Here is a 19575-nt window from a genome sequence, read left to right on the forward strand (position 1 = left end):
AGAAGAGTTCTCAACACCACATTGCTTATCTGATCCATAGGGAGAGTATTGTGAACTGTAGTCTACCATCTTCCTAGTCATCTTTGATCTTCTTTCTTGCAAGTATACCATGTCATCTTAAACCAAAACATAACATAATAAACATACCTCAGTATAGTTCAGGGGAGGATATCTCATCTGCAAGATCAACCATATTATAGCAACACATGTATAAACATAATCATAGCAGTATATGAACACCATTTCAACTATTATCCAGTTATCAATGCATGACCACACTGACCACATATCATGACCTCATGCACAACAACTATCACCATGTCAATGTATGCATAACAACATATAAGTATTGAAATGTGCAACAAGAAATGCTAAAAATAGAAAATTCTAAAAATAACACTGCTATAAATAGCTCGGCCATAAATAGCAGTTCAGCCATTGTGGATCTTAGCAACAATGGGTGAAAATTGAAAGTGCTAAAAATAGCATTTTGGGATCCCTTCTTATCTTAGTCAGTCCTTGGACTAAAAATAGGAAGTAAAATTCGAATTTGATGTTAACAATTGTTTTTAAATTGATTAATTAATTCATATTGAGTTAATTAGTTAAGGAATTATGAACATGAAGTCTATGTGAGGACATGCAACAGTTTCTCCTTTGATTGAGGGATTTATCCATCAGTTAAAGAGATAAGGATGAGTTGTAATTAGTTGGCTTAGTTAACTGAGTCAAGTCCAGTTACATTAATTTAACAGTTTGTTAAATTAATGAGAGTTCAATTAGTTAATGTTTGCATGCATGTAACTATTGTATTTCAAATAACTGAGTATTCACTCATGGATAACTCATGCATGTTAGTTCAATCAGAGACCCAATTGAGATCAGATGGAGGGACAGTGTACTATCAGTTGCAAGAATATTCCATTGTGAATATTCCTTGCATGCAGAAGGAATTTTATTCCTTAAGGATTGTGCAGTTGGATCATAGGTTACAGTGAGTGTGATGAGGCCAATTCACACATGTGACGTCATTGGACCCCAATCAAAACTGTGCAAGGAAATAGGAGGCATAGAGGACTTGAGGAAGATATAGAAGATATATTCTATGTTTATTGAGTCTGTGAGCTGTATTGTTTGATTGCAGAGAGAGTAGGATAGCTTGAGAGTTGAATCTTTTTGTAACTTGAACAAGATTTCCACTTGTATTATAATACAGAGTTGGGGTTTTAGGCTAGTGCTTTCCCCAGTGTTATATCTTCTGTGTTATGGTTGATTACTTCTCATTCTCAGTTATATTTGTTCTTGGTTGATGTTGCTCATGTTCGATTAAGCTTCCGCTAAATTGTTTGTAGAAGTAGATCAAGTGTTTTTCTTTAGTACATTACATTACTAGGTGATCTACAGTGGGAATTTCTATATGGTATCAGAGCAAAGGTAATCAAGGAAGAATAGTATACAAGCAGGAGAAGTTCGAAGTTTGGTTTCTAAATATTGAATTGAGTTCTTTTCACAACTATTTCACCAACGACATTTAGTGGTTTGAGACTCGAATATGCCCTTGATGGCAGTTTGAATTATATAGCCTAGAAGGATCGCATGGAGACAGTAGCCTCCATGGGAAGGAGACTCTGTTTTTGATGTGGAAAACATTGAAAGATCTTTATCAAAATAGTAGCGATCAGAGGAAGTTGGCACTGAAAGATAAGCTTTGAAAGATCAAGTGCGAAAAGGGTGACACAATCTCTACGTTCCTGAACAAGCTCACCCCTTGTAGGGATGAGCTTAGAAGCGTAGGGATCGTGACAACTGATGATGACATGGTGAGTCTTGCACTCCTCGATCTTCCTAAGAGCTGGCATAGCTACCAGGACTCGATTAATGGAAGAGAGAAACTGCCAGATTGGGAACTACTTTAGTCGGATCTGATGCAGTAGGAGATAAGGCAAAGCACAAGGGATTGATCTTCATAAAAACAAGATAATGAAGAAAATCTAGCTTTATCAAGTAAAGCTAAGAAGTGGAAAGGGAAGGCATCCCAATCCAAATCTTCTCATGGTGGGAAGAAGGTTAACAAGTCGAAAGAGTGATGCTTTCACTGTCATGAAGTGGGCCATTATGCAATGAATTGTCCACAAAATAAATCCAAGAAGGGTTCCTCCAAGAGATTTTGTGGTGATGTATTAGCCGCACAGTTTGAGCTGGATTTCTCGCTTATCGCATGCATGGTTTCATCCATGGTGGGTTGTGTTTGGTACCTGGACAGTGGAGCTTCTTTCCACATGTTGGGTGACAAGAATCTTTTCAGTACATTAGAGGAGAAGGATCTCCAGATGCGGATCGAGATGGGCGATGATGGAAAGTACTATGTCTCGGGTGAAGGTACAGTTGTGTTTCAAAGGGAGCATGGTGCTCTTGTCACCCTATCTGTTGTTAAGTATGTACCACGTCTAAAAAAGAATCTTGTGTCTATTGCTATGCTATAAGATAAAGGCTTTGATGTAGTCTTTAGCAAAGGAAAAGTTTTCCTAAGGCATATCAGCACCGGACAGACCAAGCGAATTGGGATTCAAGTAAAGAATCTCTACAAGTTGGAGGTAGATGACTGTGCTACACTGTGTTCCAAAGCAGAGGTGGTACAAAGCCAAGATGTTGGTGAGCTGTGGCATAGAATATTGAGCCACTTGCATCACGGGGCCTTGAAGATCATGCAGCAAATTTCTATCGCTTACCCAATGGAAAACTGGAGCAAACAATTACATGCAAAGGATGCACCCTAGGTAAGTATGCAAAAGCTTCCTTTCAGGATCGGGATAGTAGAGGTAGAGCAATCCTGGAGCAATTTCACTCAGATGTATGTGGACCATTATCTACAGCCTCCACCACTAAGCAAAGGTACTATGTTATTTTTATTGATGATTTTTCTCATAGATTTTGGATCTACTTTATGTAAAAGAAGGATCAGACCTTCTTGAGGTTTTGTGAGTTTAAAGCCTTGGCAGAGAAATAATCTGGAAAGAAAGCAAAAGCCTTCTGTAGCAACAATGGTGGAGACTATGTTGCCCAGCAGTTTAAAGACTTCTGTGCAGCAAAAGGAATTAAATGAGAACTGACGACACCTCAAAACCAACAACAGAATGGGGTGGCCAAAAGGAAGAATAGATCTATTGTGGGAGTAGCTCGAGTGATGTTGCATGACCAAAGCCTACCACTTCATATGTGGGCTAAGGCATGCAATACAACAATGTACCTTCAGAACAGAAGTCCTCATCGTATCTTGGGGATGAAGACACCTATGGAGGCTTTTTCGGGGAAGCGACCAGATGTGAGTCACTTCTGCATCTTTGGATCATCAATTTACTATCATGTAACCAAAGATGCTCAGAAGAAGCTAGACCCAACAGCTGAGTTGGGGATAATTGTGGGGTACACAGATACACCCCACAACTATCGTGTGTTTTTGCCTGCCAGTCATAGGACCGTAGTGTACAGGGATTTGAAGTTTGACGAGCAGAGAGCCATGTGAGTGTCACTTGAGAGGGAGCTCAAGTTACATGGAGATGAGGAACTTTTAGTTCCAAATGAGGAGGAGCCTCATGATGATGTGGATCAGCCACATGCAGAGGATCCAGTAGTGGAGACCACCAATCCTGGAGAGTCTTCCAGAGATGGGTGGAAACGCTCGCAGGAAGCTGACAGATTGATGCTAGATGCGAGAGAAAATGTGGGGCAACCATACTCTCAATGCAAACAAAGGAGATCTCCCGAGAGATACACTGGCTACATGGCCCTAGTTGGGGAGTGTGTAGCGATCGAACCTTCTTCTTTTTAGGAGGCAGTGCAACAACCAATCTAGGTTGATGCAATGGTAGAAGAGTACGATTCTATCATATGAAACAGTGTGTGGGATGTTTTCCCTAGACCTGGGGACAAGTCAGTGGTTAGTTCCCAATGGCTTTACAAGGTAAAGCAGGCAGCTGATGGCAGTGTTGAGAAACACAAGGCAAGGTTTGTTTCCCGAGGTTTCTCATAGGTTGAGGGGATCAACTACGATGAGACATTTGCTCCCGTAGCAAGGTACTCATCTATTAGATCGATGCTAGCTCTGTCAGCTCAAATGGGTTGGAACATCCATCAGATGGATGTGAAGACGATGTTCCTCAATTGGAAGATTGAGGAAGAGGTATACATTGAGCAACCCAAAGGATTTGAGACCTTCGATCGCGAGTCACATGTTTGCCGACTCAAGCAAGCACTGTATGGGCTGAAGCAAGCACCCTGTGCTTGGTTTACTAGGATCGACAATTATTTCACTGGGTTGGGCTTCACCAATAGTGAAGCAGATGCGAACCTTTACCACATCATGGTAGAAGGTAAGCCATTGATTATTGTACTTTATGTCGATGATCTGATTTTGACAGGTGATGATCAGCTGATCAAATATTGCAAGGAGGACCTTGCAAGAGAGTTTGAGATGAAAGACATGGGCCTCATGCACTACTTCCTAGGCATGGAAGTGTGGCATAAATATGGGGAAGTATTTGTGTCTCAAGGCAAGTATGCCAATGAAATACTCAGGTGCTTTCACATGGAGAAGTGCAGACCCATGCAAACTCCTCTAACTGGGAATTGGAGGAAGGAGGATGCTACTTCAGGTGAGATAGTAGCTACTACTATTTATCGGTAGCTGGTGGGTTCACTTATGTATCTAGTGAAGACACGACCCGACTTATGCTTTGTGGTGAACCAGCTAAGTCAAGCTATGGTTCAGCCTACCAAGTTGTTTTGAAAGGCAACGAAGCATGTGCTGAGATATCTCAGAGGCACTACACAGTACGGATTATGGTACAGATGGACAGAGGGAGTGAAGCTACAAGGCTTCACAGATGCAGATTGGGCTGGTAGTCCATCAGACTGGAAAAGCACTTTTGGAGGAATCTTCAACCTTGGTTTAGCTGCAGTTTCTTAGTATAGCCGGAAACAGAGATTAGTTGCACTTAGCTCAGCAGAGGCTAAATACATGGTTGTCAGTCAGGTAGCATGCGAGGCCGTTTGGATGCTGAAGATTCTAGTGGGATTGTTTGGTTAGATGATGGATCCTACAGTGATATACTATGATAATCAGATTTGCATAGAACTCTCTAAGAATCCAGTGTTTCATGACAGGTCCAAGCATATAGATATCTGTTACCATCATCTACAGGACTGTGCGATCAAGAGGATCATGATGTTGCAGTATGTTTCAACCAAGGAGTAGGATGCAGATATTTTGACTAAGGCATTGTCAAAATGCAAGTTCGAGTTCCACAGAGATAGGATCAGGGTTACTGATAATCCCTTTCTTGTTGAGAGGGAGTGTTGAAATGTGCGACAAGAAATGCTAAAAAACAGAAAATGCTAAAAATAGCCCTACTATAAATAGCTCGGCTATAAATAGTAGTTCAACCATTATGGATCTTAGCAACAATGGGTGAAAAGTGAAAGTGCTAAAAATAGCTTTTCTAAAAATAGCAGTTTGGGATCCCTTCTTATTTTAGTCAGTCCCTGGACTAAGCATAGGAATTAAAATTCAAATTTGATGTTAACAGTTGTTTGTAAATTGATTAATTAATTCATCTTGAGTTAATTAGTTAAGGAATTATGAACATGAAGTCTATGTGAGGACATGCAACAGTTTCTCCTTTGATTGAGGGGTTTATCCATCAGTTAAAGAGAAAAGGATGAGTTGTAATATTGAGTTGTAATTAGTTGGCTCAGTTAACTGAGTCAAGTCCAGTTACATTAATTTAACAGTTTGTTAAATTAATGAGAGTTCAGTTAGTTAATGTTTGCATGCATGTAACTATTATATTTTAGATAACCGAGTATTCACTCATGGATAACTCATGCATGTCAGTTTAGTCAGAGACCCAGTTGAGATCAGATGGAGGGACAATGTACTATCAGTTGCAATAATATTCCATTGTGAATATTCCTTGCATGCAGAAGGAATTTTATTCCTTAAGGATTGCGCAGTTGGATCAGAGGTTACAATGAGTGTGATGAGGCCAATTCACGCATGTGACATCATTGGACCCCAATCAAAACTGCGGAAGGAAATAGGAGGCTTGGAGGACTTGAGGAAGATATATTCTATGTCTATTGAGTCTGTGAGCTGTATTGTTTGATTGCAGAGAGAGAAGGATAGCTTGAGAGCTGATTCTTTTTGTAACTTGAACAAGATTTCCACTTGTATGATAATATAGAGTTGGGGTTTTAGGCTGGTGCTTTCCCCAGTGTTTTATCTTCTGTGTTATGGTTGATTACTTTTCATTCTCAGTTATATTTGTTCTTGGTTGATGTTGCTCATGTTCGATTAAGCTTCTGCTAAATTGTTTGTAGAAGTAGATCAAGTGTTTTGCTTTAGTACATTGCATTACTAGGTGATCTACTGTAGGAATTTCTACAATAAGCACCAACATGCATAAGAGTGCATAACTAACATACATTCATGATGACCACATCCAACAACAACACCATCAATTTTCACATGGCGACACAATTGAATCCATGACCACCACCATGCATACACAACAAACACATAAACCACAAGCACAAGGAACACATATGAAACCGATATGTATGCATGTCTAAAACACACCGTCCATCCAATTTAATGGGTGAACCATGCTCTAATACCACTCTATAACACCCTCCTCCCACATTTACCCAAGTCAACCAATCCGTTGGGGTAAACATATGGTGAGAGGCTGCTATGATGTGATTCAACTCCCCGTGTATAGTTAAGGAAGTGGAAATGACAAACCCAAACCAATCTGACCTTCCTTGGGAGTTGCAGACCCTTCAGGAGGAAACACATGCTTCCAAGTGCTTAACCCCTAAGAAAACCTGACATTTTATTGCTCTAGACCTTCATCCTTTCCCATGACAGGTCATGCATGCAACGTAGGCCTTCCATTTGCTCCCATAACAAGGCATGCTAGTGAATGTGGACTTTTTCAAGCAATTTTGAGCCAGTGACCCCGGATTTTGTGCCACTTTTTCAAGGCCATGACTTAGGCCACTACCCAGAACTTCATGAAACTTTTAGAAATGATAAATAACACTAGAATAAGGCTAATGCAATAATTGGTGCAAGTAATTGATCTGACCTCTACTAGCCATGACAAACATTTCATCAAACATGTCACAAATATGTAATCTACAAGTCATAACAACATATATGAGCATAGGGGTCTCATACTTATATGAGATTCGTAAATAAGCATGTTTGCCTTATCACAATAGCTACATTATCATCTATTAGGTGATATATTCATTGTACATTCATTTTCTAATCAAAACATGATGAGAGTCATACATCAAGTATGTCATAAAACATACTCATAACCAACGTATAGCCAACATAAATAACAAGGATACAACAACCATAAAAATCACATATCAACCAGTACATTTACACCTAAAATACCAAGGAGAAGGAGCTCTTGTTAATGAATTCATAATCCAACCAGGTTTGGGACTTCCACAAACCACCCGACCATAGATTGGGCTGAACCAAATCTTTCTTTCAGCTAATCACCCACCATATTCCAAGCATGAATATGGAACTCACAACAAAACCAACCATGGCTTCCTCAGGCTTTACTGTATATCCCACCAAGGGATTCCTAGGCCTGAACCATCATCAATACAAATAGGCTTTACCACAATACCTGTTGAATAACTAGGCCCTAAACAAGCATGGATGCCTCAAGATCTCTCAACCTATGTCGTGAGGAATTTGTCTGTCTCAACCTCTCGGATTTTTTGTGTATCCTGCCATTACCAATCAAGTGATTCCTAGGCCTATGAGGTAACCACCCTCTAGGCTTTAGCATGTATCCCACCATTATCGGTCAAGGGACTCCTAGGCCCAATCAAGGGTATCCATCTCTGAGATTTATCATGTATCACGCCATTCACCAGTCAAGGGATTTCTAGGCTCAATCGAGGTGTTCACAACTAGGATTTACCATGTATCCCATCCCATGATTCCTAAACCTTATGAATAATCCTAAGACCACCCCACTCAGCTTTGAATCCATCCAACTATCTAGAAATGGCAAGGCAAGGTTGAAGAACACTGACACACTTGGAAAAACCCATGCCAATGACAGTAAGAGAACCAACAACACACATGCATGTACCATTCATGCCAAAACTAGCAAGGAAATCATACATGCAACTCAATACCTACAAGTAATTCTATTGTAGCCTCTTGATCTTGATCTTCCTTATTTGATCTTTCTTTCCCTTTGCCTTCTTTGTCCTTCCTTCACTTTCCTTAATCCAATGCTAGAGTTCTCCAAGATTTCCTTAAGTGTCCAAGAGTATGAGAGAGAGAATAGAGAGAGAGCTCCAAAACTGAACTGTCAAAAATGTACCAACTAATCCTCAAAAGCCTTTTTATTAATGAGGCCTCCATTTTCTTCAATTTTCCAATATTTTCCTTCATTTTCCATCTCACTTGCAACCTGTGACCTTTCACCTTCCTTTTCTCATAATTTCCTTTGCTTTCATAAATAAAATGTGAATTAATGCCTCTTTGCCTTTTTAATGCCTTTTCCATTGCCTTTGCCAGTTTCCTTAGCCATAATAAACATAATGAACACCCACACTAGGATGTCTTGCCCAACATTCAGCTTTGAATACGTGTCCCATGACCTTGGTTATTATTTTTGCCTTTATTAACTTTATTACATGGATTTTTGACCAGGGTTGTTATGAAAATATTATTCTTTCATGTTCGAAAGAACTAAGGGAAGATGGGGTCGGGATATTCCATCGAGAGAAATACAAAACATTCTATCTTTATCGCATATTCGATAGAGGTCCATGATTGAAAAACTTGTTCGAGAGTTGGTTGGGATTTATTTATAAATATTTCTTTAATCCCTTCTTGGAGGTCACTGATCCACATACAAACATTGGCTCATTTTTTCTTCTTGGAAGAAATGAGAATAGATAGAGGGAATTGATTTCTTTTTTCAAGAAAGATGTAGCCAAGTGGACCAAGGTAGTGAATTGTGAATCCACCATGTGTAAGTTCAAATCCTATATTTTTCCCATAAAGTGAGATAAAGAATAGACTAAATCTTATTCTTTATCATTTTCATATTTTAGTGAAAATATTTATATTTATAAAAATATGAGAAATGGACACCTAGGCAGACTTGAATCAATGACTTACACCTTATTATGGCGTTTCTCTACCACTTAGTTAAAAGGGTTCCTCATCATATATTAATGATTCAATATACTATGATATATGGACAACACGTTGGATATGCATGATCCATATATCCTTATAGATATCAAGTTGAGAACATATATTAGTAGCTTGTTAGTTTACATGAAAGTATGGTAGGGATGCATATACTATTTAAAATTGTAGGCTAAGTTGATATGAAGTGAAAGGAGACAAGTTATGCTTGGGAACAATTATGAATGTTTGTATTGCTAAAATAGCTAAAGGATCAATGTGGCAGGCCCTATTGTAATTACTTGAAATACATTCAGATAATATTATTTTTCAATTGGGCATGACTCCCATGGTTCTCGAAGTAGACAATAAGTTAATCATAGACATATTTAGGTCAATGACCATATGGTGTATATGTCAAGTTATCCTTGCAAACCTCAATATGTGATTATTATAAGAGATCAACAAAGATTGAGAGTTATCATTAAGGATAATATGGGTCCATTCTAATTTATGGCTCTTAGATCAAGTAAAATAAAGAAATACAAACAACCTTGACTCAATAAAATCCTCCCTCCTCTCTAAGAAGAGGAAGATATTTCATAAATGAATTATAAAGAATTCAATTATAAGATTAGAGGAGTTGAGGAAAAAATTCCTTGATAAAGGGAAAAAACAACCTAGAAATGATAAAACTAGAATTTACAGAATCCTTTCTTCTCTCTTGGAAAGCAAGAATTAAGGAATATTGGAATTTGGATTTAAATGTGGAAGGAAAGAAATAAATGATGAAATATATATCAATGGGCTTATGACATGTATAATTTATTAATAAAAGTGACTTTGATTCATTACATTACCAACTTAAATAGTTAAAAGATATTTTATATAGATTTGGATCCATCCAAAGCTCTATTTATTACTAACAGGCCTAATAAAACCATCAAAGGCAGAACAATGAGATGTGGAATAACTTTTAGATACATTTGGTTTTCTTTCATCACTACGATACCATGGACTTGATGGATATATGAATAAAATATTGTCAAAAACAATCACTTTTCTTTTCTTCTATTTTGTCTTCTTCAGACTCCTACCCATTTGTGTAATTTCAATAATAAAAACCTATAATTTTATAGTAATATGATTACAATAAATATTGGAAAGAACATTTTAATGTAATTTTTTTTTATATTTTATAATAAAGTGGATATATGAATAAAATATTGTCTAGATTAGTCACTTTTCTTCTCTTCTATTTTGTCTTCTTCATACTCCTATTTGTGTAATTTCAATAAATAAATAAAGCATATAATCTTGAACTAATAATATCATTACAATAAATATTGGAAATAACATTTTCATGCAACTCATTTGTTTGATAGTCTATAGTGAAGTGGACGAAATGCTACAATCTCTTATAAATTTGGTATAATTTAATGCTCTTCAAATTGCACATTCGAGAATCTATGTAAAGCTCAAGTCTCTTTTTGCCCACTAAAGTGGTCAAAGATCCTTTTCCGCTCACAAAACTTATGATATCATGGGACTTAATCTCAACATCATTGTTATTCTCTCGATCATTTATTTTTTCCCATTTTTAAAGAAGGGAATGATGTAACCTATGTTACAAGGTTTGTTGAACTTTAACCTTGAGGTTCGAATTTTGGTGAATTTTTAAAAACTTTTGAGGTTCAGCGAACCTTATCGAACCTCATAGCCATAGCCAAGTCCATAGATCAAAACTCATAACTTCATGTCACAACTCAAACTTGTAATTGATCCTTACATTTTTCTTATTATTTTATCCTATAATTCATTTTAAATTAATATATGTGTATATATAAACGAACCTAATAACAAAAGTCATCTAAATCTTGTCAAAAAATTCAAACTCAAACTAAACCTAATCATTGTTGAACCGAAATTCAAACTGAATCCTGTCACATTGGACATAACTAAATCATTAGTTACTATTTTTTATCTTACTGTTCTAATCTAATAAGCATCGAAAAGGGAATTCAACCATCTTATTGTCGGTACAAATTAATATTTAAATTTAATAAAAATAAATATTAAAATTTTAAAAATAAAAATAAATTAACGATGAAGAATTCATCGAATCCAATTAAATATGTTTATTTATTAATTTGAATATATTATATGGAATTTATATACTGAAACACAATTTTATATATTTCATGTATGTATGGAGGTTGATAAGTTATATTTTTTTGGAAAATTAGTAACTTAATATTAATATAAAATAAATGTAAATTGTAGTATATGGCTATGATTATTTAATGGTTGTTTTATAATATTACCATAATAATTGTGATATATTTTAGTTATATAACAAGTTTGTTGTTGCAAAATACTTTCAAGTTTGTTGTTGCAAAATACTTTGTTTTTAAAATATGGATAGAATACATCTCTTTATATGGAATGATTTATCTTCTTGTTATAGGTGGTTTTAAAATTTGTAATGAAAATCATTTTAATGTATATATTTAAATATTATTAAATTCATGGTGTTATTTTAATTAGTGGTCAACATTGTTGTTGGGTGCGATTTTTCTTTTGACAAATTAATTGTGATTCAAAGAGATGTATGGCATGTCATTAGTGACTAAATGATTACAGCTTAGAAGAATTTTTATCTTGACTACTTACAAACAACATTAGTATTATTTACATTTTCTCGAATCTTTCTCTCTCTCCCCTCTCCAAAACAACACAACCTATGCCTATATTGCAATTTAGGATTTTGCAGAAATTTATATGCAATAATATATTGATATTGTTTCTTTTTTTCAAATATTTTTTCATAATAATGCTTCTTTTAGAGAATTATTGTTCATGCCCAATGATTGTCAAATAATAGCAAGAACAATAATCTCTACAAATAAACACACAAGTATGGTTGTGCTTATGTGAATATTTATGCAGTAATGTGGATTTAAAATTACCGATGTTTTGCGTAGTTATGTTATGTCTATTTTCCTTCTTGTGATTGAAATTTTATGGTAATAGTAAAAAAAACTCTAACAACTTGAGATGGGTGAGATACTTGATTAAATTGTCTCAAATGTTTTTAAAATATTCTTGATAAGTAATTTTGTTTGTAAAGGTGGTCAAATACATACAAGTTCTTCTTCATTTCTATGTTTTGTTGTTTTTCTATTCAATGTGATAATTTACTTGTTAGATCATTTTCTTTCACAATTTGTTATCACATTCTAACAAAGAATCATAAACTCACTCCTAAAGAAACTTGATCTAGAGAGGAGTTTTTTTTTTTTTTTTTTTTAACTATGGTGAATCGGTAACTCTTTGGATTAACTTAGGTAAGACACAAGATCAAGCCTAGTGGTTGTCTTATAACACCAAGAGTATATCCAACAACCTACAAGCCAAATATACCAGATCTTCAAGACTCTCGAAAAGTGGGGAGTCTACTCCTTGAGTCGATATCATAGCAAGCCATATACCTAATGGGAACTTATGGTTAAACCACATATCATTGTATAAAACTAAAGAAAGTTATAAACCATTAAAACTTGAAAATAAAGACTATTTTTTTTTTTTTAATTTGGATATTTTTTTCTCAATTTTGAGTTATTGTCCATTTCTTATTTGACTTTTCTTTTTCAAATAGTTATTTTTTGTTATTTGTATATATTTCTTAGCTTTTATATTTTTATATGTATTTTTACTTATAAATAATGTAAAAAAAATTATCTTGCAAATTAATGGGAATACATTTTCACATGGGGTGTAAGAACAATTATTAACAACTAAGCAAAAATCTACATGGTTTCCACTTGGCAGTAAAAAGAGGTATTTAAGAAATCATTATCTTGAGGGACCTTATAAACCTTCTTATTTGTAACTTTCTTGTGCTAGATTTCAAGCTTCAAATTATCATCAAAAGGATCAATCAAGCTCTTGAAAGGTTCAAAACTAAAGTTTTTTCCATGTTCACCATCACAATGACAAGAAGGTTGATTGCCTCGCAAATGAGAGGGTCTCATAGCAAGGGGAGTGTTGAAGTGTGGGGAGGAGATCTTCCTCGCCTTTATCCCATAAACTCTCCATGAATAATTCCATTTACAAGGCCCAAGCCATGTTGGGCACCATGCGCAAGGATTAAGGGGTGGACTAAGCCTTGTTTGGACATGAGTTTGAGGCTCAATTGGAAGAAGGAAAGTTGTTATTGTACACATTTGTGGATTGTTGTTTCAAGGCACCATATTTCAAGGTCTCGAAGAGATCGTTCAGACCATGTAGGAGAACTTCAAAAAGATCAGGAAGAACCAACAGTTGAATGTCGGTTCCTCCATCATTGTGTTGGAGGCCATTATTGAGTTGCTAGTGATGGTTATCATAATGAATGATGAGTTGGTGTAACTCAAACAAATGATGGAGGAACTGAACTGCAAATCTAATGGGGACATGGCTAACTCTGGTGGCATGTGTTTCCATTGCTTGAATGTCTCAGTCGTTTAATGGTTAGCACTGAATGCCTGATTTTAGGGTTAATTTCTCCCGATGATGGGGTTAAATAATCTCAATTCTTATGTTATATAAGGTCTTATGTATTGTTGGTATATATTGAAGATCATATAAGTTAACAACTCTAGAAGATTGTAATGCCCCTATGTTCATTTCAAGGAACAATTTGGTATTGTAATCCATATTTTGATTTTTAATATATTTCCAATCAATTTGGATAAACATATTATTTTTGCCTTGAGAAGTGCACTCTACAGCCCAGTATGAGGGTGATGTGTAAGTATATCCGTGCTCAACGTAGAGTTGACATGTGTCTTTAAAAAAAATAGTTAATAAAACAAGATGCCGGCTCTAATCGGTAAGGCACAGAAATTGGCAAGACCTTCCTAGTCACTTTGGGTTGAGTTTCATATTAATGTAAGTCTAATTAAATTATAAATTTAAATTTATGATAGGCAGAGAGAGAGTAAATTCTTCTATGATTTAAATATGGGAAAAAATTCAATGTATTCCTCCTTTATACTAGCCTAGATCCATTTAACCTCGAATCTATCATATGTTGAGAAAAATTAAATTCCTCAAAATACAAACTTTTTTTTTAAATATAAAAATTAAAAAAAATACACTTAAAAAGATTTGATTCTTCTCAACATATAATAGATTTAAAATTAAATTAATCTAAATTAACATAATAACTTTATGCCGAAACTAAAATTTAATATAATAAAACAAGATGATTGACAATTTTACAATATCTATGTTTTCACATTGCAAAAACATACTCTATACGAACAAAAGACGAGGGCTCATTAGCTCGTTTTGCTAATTCTTTTTACAGGTTCCATTGTGCTACGTTTCATAAAGTATGTTTGGAAAATTAAAATATAAAATTTACAAAATTGAAATGTTTTGAAAGAAATATATATATATATACGTACATACATTGAAAAGGTTGGTGAGCAATTAAGGTGCATGAAGTGCGTTGCCATTATATTCTTCAGGTAATATTTTTTCATGGCATTTTTATATTTCTGTAAATTCAAATATTTAGATAAATGAATACCCCCTCATATAGGCAAAATTTAAAACACTCGTCAATAACACGGTGAGTGTTTTAAAACATTTGTCAATAAAATGGTGAGTGTTTGCAAAAATTTGTCAATGACATGGTGAGTGTTTAAAGGATGTGAAGTTAGGTTTTATTTTATTTATTTAAGTAAAAAAAATTATGATATTTTTTAATTATTGATGATGATGATGATGGTTAACGTCCACTGAGATCAAACAATGATCTATCGGACCTAAATAAACAAATTATTTATTTTGATTTAAGATTTTATTCCTATGCTCAAAAAGCTTGGAGAGAAGCCTCCCCAGCTCACTATAATTTTGACATTGTAAAAGGCTAGGAAGGTCAGTATTGTAACAAAGATTGTGAAATTGAGATCTAATGTGGTTGTATGCAGGGCACTCTAAGAGGAAGTGGTTTTCATCCTCGATGCTCCTATTCTTACAAATATGGCAGATCCTTTCCGTCCATGGCGTTTTAGGAACTGCCCAACGACCTGTTTCACTATGGAGCTCATGAGAATTCATTCTAATCTTTGCTATATTAATTTTCTTCTTTGAGCTAGTTAAAATAGAGAGATACTTTTGATCTTCAAGGGTGGGGTTGATGACCTTCTTATAATAACTTAACTTTCTTTTAGACGCTAAATCTTTCTCACACCACAATTTTTCTTTGAACTTAGAAGTAACAATATCTTTAATGTTATTTATGTTTTGCAAAGCATCATTCTCATTGATCTCCCAATAGTTTAACCAGGCCCTTGTGTCTTTATGCCATCCTCGGTTGAGCCTTAGGTGGTTTTGGCTGGAATTTAAAGCTAGCTTAGGAAGTCTATGATCATAGAGAAGTTTATTTTACAATGTAATGTGAAGGTGATGTGTAAATATGTATGTTTTTTAAATAAAAATAAAATATTTTCAAAATAAAATAACAATGTAAATTTAATTAGTTATTTATATAACCTAACATAATTTCATGTAAAGTAATTAGAAATTATATATATATATATATATATATATATATATATATATATATATATATATTTTCCACAAAAAAATCGAACCTTCTATTGATATAAGAGGGTTACATAGCATTTGCAGTGCATTGTCTTCTCCTTTTTTTCAGAGAAAACCATAAGCGGCTGTTTGTAGGAAATTTCAGAAATTCCACCCTACACCCTGTCAATATATATATATATATATATATACACACCAAATTATATTTTCAAAAATATTTTAACACTTGATATCAACTTCATATATATCTCTATATAAAACAAATGTTAAAAGAAAATATTTTATGTTGTATAGAATAAAATATACAATATAGGTTATGAATAAAATATTTTAATATTGACTTATACTTAAAAATATATTAACAACAAAAAAACTAGTTAATATGTGTGATAAAATGACTCAATGTATGTGTTATGTAATCTCTATAACAATCAAAAATACAATTTAAAAAAAAAATATTACACATAGTTTTTGCACTGTAAAATAAGTTCACGTCAAGAAAGTTGATCCCTCTATGTTAGATTTGTGGTTAAAATGGATCTATGTTGGTTGAGCCGAGAGACTCATTTTACAACCTAGTATGATGGGAATGTGGAAATATATTCGTCTCTCTTAAAATAAAAATAAAATATTCTCAAAATAGAAAAACAATGTCAACTATATTATGCATATTTAATTAGTTGTCCATATGACCTAATATAATTTCATGTAAAGTAGTTCAAAGTAATATATATATATATATATATATATATATATATATCAAACCTTATGCTTTCAAGAATATATTAATTTCATATATATTTATATATAAATTTTAATGGTATACATAATAAAATATCCAATGTGGATTATGAATAAAATATTTTAATATGAATTAATATTGATTTATATTTAAAAATATATTAATAATAAAAAAACTAATTAATGTGCCTGATAAAATGACTCGATGCACATGTTATATAATCTCTATAATATTAAAAAATACAATTTAAACAATAAAAAATTACACATCATTTTTTGCACTCTAATACCTCTTAAGAGTTTCAACTCATGTGAAATCTATAGTTTAAACGAGTTGTCTTTAGTGAGACTTTTGGAATTTTTTTGGGTCATCTTTCTCTAAAATCCGAGAGGAATTTATTGAAATTACAAGATGGGTAACCCCTGCTCATCGAACTACCTTAAAGATTTTTAGGGTGTTGAATCCAGTGAAAAAACCAATTTAAATAACACAAATCAATATTTCACTTTAATTTTTTTTGTCAAATTCAATATCAGAAAATCCAAAAAAAAAAAAAAAAAAACTTATGGCTCTTTATTAAAAAAAAAAAACTAAATAAATGGCCTACTTAATATTCTATTATCCCACTCCTATTGCATGTGGTCTACATAAAGTTATTAAATGCACAACATGAAATATGATGCCACTTAAAATTCCGTGCCCCGGAACAAATATAGTTAATGATCGCAGCCTTCTTTAGCATGCCACACCCCACGAATGTGGTCTCCTCCAACCGCTACAGCCACTTCGCCACGTGGACCGCGTGAGTATATAATAATAAGAGTATTACCCATTTCCCTCAAACGGGGCACGGTAGGCGCTGGTTGTAGTGATCATGCCTCTCTTCTCATCCATGCACGCACACATCACCATGGGCATGCTGAATGATGTGGCATAGAATCGATTGGCGTGCGGCGCAAGCAATGGCAAAATAGTGAGTAAATCAGATTCTGCACTATTGCCTGCCCACCAGCGGTTAACCTCATCCACCTGGCAATACTCTTCCTCTGATTTTCTTTCGCAGGAAATATGTACGCGTAGGCCACCCTTGTGCGTTAGTGTGACCTGCCGATCCGCGTGACAAAAGTGTTGCATTAATGGGAGTAGAGAGAGAGGAGTCCCCTGAAAAAGGTATAATAAAATCTATATATATTTATTTAGGGCTAGATTTAACGACGATCCTTGTTGGCAGCGTAGCAAAAAGAAACTAAATTTTGTAACTTTAACATTCTCCACTAAGTAGGTTCATTGTCCCATAAATAAGGGGGTTTCATACACTAATTTGGTGTCTAATTTCATAGTGACCTTAAAAACTTATTATTACTATTTCATATCTTAGTTTTATGTATATTGGAATTTGTTTTCCTCATTTTAAACTAACTTGCATAAAAATTTAACAAAAAATTAGAATCAATTATAACTTTCACTGTTTGAATCCTTTGATGAGGAAATTGATAGTGAAGTCTCTCAAGACAATATTAATAGGAAATCTCAGAGAAAATCGAATAAGGTATAGGAGGGAAAAACTTATAGACAAAGAGAAAAACTTGGGCACCCAATCCACATTTGACCATGTAGTAATAAGAGAAGGAAAGTAATTAAAATTTTAGCTAGGCCCAAACCCTACCAAAAGGGGGTCTCACAAAGCCAAACCCAAATGATGGAGATTATCTCTTAGAATTGTAAAGGATTAGGAAGCAAACATAAGATGGAAGTGATTAAAGAAATGGTCAAAGAGGAGAAAACCCAAATCCTCTTGTTCCAATAAGAAAAATTGAAAGATAACAATATCATTTAGAAAAGTACAAAACCATAACAACTAAGCAAAGGACAAGTGACAATCTTGTGAGGAGCTTATAGAGGTTTCTATTCTTGGTGGAACCCAAACACCTTCTAACTCATCAATGATTCTTCCACTCCTAATTGGACTCTACTAAGCCTCTCTCATATTAGTTCAGGAATTTCTATTCATATAGTCAAGGCTTATATGCATAGTACTTATCCAAATAAAATTGTTTGATGGCTCTCCTAGATGCACTTAAAGGAAAGGGCTATTAGGAACAAAATTATTATTGCTAGTGATTTTAACATCACTCTCTCTTAAAATGAGAAAAGGGTTGTGGGGAGGATATTCTATTAGGGACCACTTCAAAGAATATATGGAAGACTTAATCTCTTCCTTCGATCTTCTTGACATTAAACCAACCAAGGGTGGTTTCACCTAGACTAACAGAAGGTCAAGACCTTGCCACAATGGGGCTAGAATTGATAGGTTTCTTGTCTTTAGTTCCCTCCTTGATGAACCTTTGTCCCTAAATTCCTCCTCAATCCTCCCTTTGTCTGGCTATGATCACCATCCTATTTCCCTCCTCCTCAAGACCTCCCCAAATCTTGGCCCTATCCCTTTCATATTTAATCCTCTCTAACTCCAAGATCCTTCCTTTTCCTTAGTGGTCTCCTCTACCTAAAGTCATCGGGTAATTGGATCCCTCATCTTGATCTAGGAATAGAAGCTAAAATCTATAAAAGTAGCCCTTAAGAACTAGGCCAAATATGTTTTTTTCTCTATGGAGCTTGACATTACCCATCCCCATGCTAGGTTAGAGGATATTTAATGCAGAATGGAAAGAGAATTGCTCACCAAACTCTTATGCTAGAAGATAAATATGTATTTTCAAGATTCCATAAAACTCTTGAGGGTAGAAGAAGAAATATGGAGGCTCAAATCAATAAATCTTTGGCTCAAGAGTAGCGACAAAAATACCTAAAATTTCCATAGACAATCTAAATATAGATTATGGAGAAACAATGTCAACGAGATCATATCCAAAGATGGACAGGTGTTCATTACCTTTGATAAAACTCAAATAAACAGATTCCAATCACTTTAAAGAACTCTACATAGAAACAAGTTAGCCCAATAAGATGAAAGACTCCATGTTATTATTTGTTC

Source organism: Pinus tabuliformis, chromosome 4_1 (genome assembly GCF_031772625.1).
Source record: "Pinus tabuliformis cultivar Carrire ecotype Pingquan chromosome 4_1, CPIR1, whole genome shotgun sequence".
Lineage (NCBI taxonomy): Eukaryota > Viridiplantae > Streptophyta > Pinopsida > Pinales > Pinaceae > Pinus > Pinus tabuliformis.